The sequence below is a fragment of the Amaranthus tricolor genome, chromosome 1, assembly GCF_026212465.1.
Source record: "Amaranthus tricolor cultivar Red isolate AtriRed21 chromosome 1, ASM2621246v1, whole genome shotgun sequence".
Lineage (NCBI taxonomy): Eukaryota > Viridiplantae > Streptophyta > Magnoliopsida > Caryophyllales > Amaranthaceae > Amaranthus > Amaranthus tricolor.
This window is the reverse complement of record NC_080047.1, coordinates 25,279,698-25,282,020: the sequence shown is the minus strand read 5'-3', so window position 1 is coordinate 25,282,020 and position 2,323 is coordinate 25,279,698.

Sequence of the window (2,323 nt, the reverse complement as noted above, 5' to 3'; positions counted from 1 at the left end):
GCAACTTAACACGTAATTTCTAGCATATGACTATGATTTTCAATTCTAAACACTTCAACACAATATTGTATACCAAACAGTGTTGTGTGCCAAGTTGTCGCGCAATACAAACCAAGTTTGAGCTACTTTATGCGCAAAAGTGGCAAAAACGTTTAAAAACCTTTAAAATCGCAACTTAACACTTAATATCTAGCATAGGACTATGACTTTCAATTCTAAACACTTTAACATAATAATATATACCAAATAGTGTTGTGTGTCAAGTTTTGTGCAAAAAAAACAAAGTTTGAGCTACTTTATGCGCAAAACTGACAAAAACGTTTTAAAACCCTTAAAATCGCAACTTAACACGTAATTTCTAGCATATGACTATGATTTTCAATTCTAAACACTTCAACACAATATTGTATACCAAACATTGTTGTGTGCCAAGTTTCGCGCAATACAAACCAAGTTTGAGCTACTTTATGCGCAAAAGTGGCAAAAACGTTTAAAAACCTTTAAAATCGCAACTTAACACTTAATATCTAGCATATGACTATGATTTTCAATTCTAAACACTTTAACATAATAATATATACCAAATAGTGTTGTGTGTCAACTTTCGTGCAAAAAAAACGAAGTTCGAGCTGCTTTATGCGCAAAAGTGGCAAACACGTTTAAAAACCTTTAAAATCGCAACTTAACACTTAATATCTAGCATAGGACTATGACTTTCAATTCTAACCACTTGAAGACAATAATATATAACAAATAGTGTTGTGTGCCAAGTTTCGTGCAAAACAAACGAAGTTTGAGCTTACTTTATGCGCAAAAGTGGCAAAAACGCTTAAAAAACCTTTAAAATCGCAACTTAACACTTAATATCTAGCATATGACTATGATTTTCAATTTTAACCACTTCAACACAATAGTATATACCAAATAGTGTTGTGTGCCATGTTTTGTGCAAAATAAAAAAAGTTTGAGCTACTTTATGCGAAAAAGTGGCAAAAACGCTTAAAAACCCTTAAAATCGTAACTTAACACTTAATATCTAGCATATGACTATGATTTTCAATTATAACAACTTCAACACAATAATATATGCCAAACAGTGTTGTGTGACAAGTTTCGTGCAAAAAAAACCAAGTTTGAGCTACTTTTTGCGCAAAAGTGTCAAAAACGCTTAAAAAACCCTTAAAATAGTAACTTAACATTTAATATCTAGCATATGACTATGATTTTCAATTCTAACCACTTAAACACAATAATATATACCAAATAGTGTTGTGTGCCAAGTTTCGTGCAATACAAACCAAGTTTGAGCTACTTTATGCGCAAAAGTGGCAAAAACGTTTAAAAACCTTTAAAATCGCAACTTAGCACTTAATATCTAGCATAGGACTATGAATTTCAATTCTAAACACTTTAACATAATAATATATACCAAATAGTGTTGTGTGTCATGTTTCGTGCAAAACAAACAAAGTTTGAGCTGCTTCATGCGCAAAAATGGCAAAAACGTTTTAAAACCCTTAAAATCGCAACTTAACACGTAATTTCTAGCATATGACTATGATTTTCAATTCTAAACACTTCAACACAATATTGTATACCAAATAGTGTTGTGTGACAAGTTTCGTGCAGAACAAACCAAGTTTGAGCTACTTTATGCGCAAAAGTGGCAAAAACGCTTAAAAACCCTTTAAATCGCAACATAACACTTAATATCTAGCATATGACTATGATTTTCAATTCTAACCACTAGAACACAATAATATACACCAAATAGTGTTTTGTGCAAAGTTTCGTGCAAAAAAAACGAAGTTCGAGCTACTTTATGCGCAAAAGTGGCAAAAACGCTTAAAAACCTATAAAATCGCAACTTAACACTTAATATCTAGCATATGAATATGATTTTCAATTCTAACACTTGAATACAATAATATATAACAAATAGTGTTGTGTGCCAAGTTTCGTGCAAAACAAACGAAGTTTGAGCTACTTTATGCGCAAAAGTGGCAAAAACGCTTAAAAACCTTGAAAATCGCAACATAACACTTAATATCTAGCATATGACTATGATTTCAATTCTAACCACTTCAATACAATAATATATACCAAATAGTGTTGTGTGCCAAGTTTCGTGCAATACAAACCAAGTTTGAGCTACTTTATGCGCAAAAGTGGCAAAAACGTTTAAGAACCTTTAAAATCGCAACTTAACACTTAATATCTAGCATAGGACTATGACTTTCAATTCTAAACAATTTAACACAATAATATATACCAAATAGTGTTGTTTGTCAAGTTTCGTGCAAAACAAACAAAGTTTAAGCTG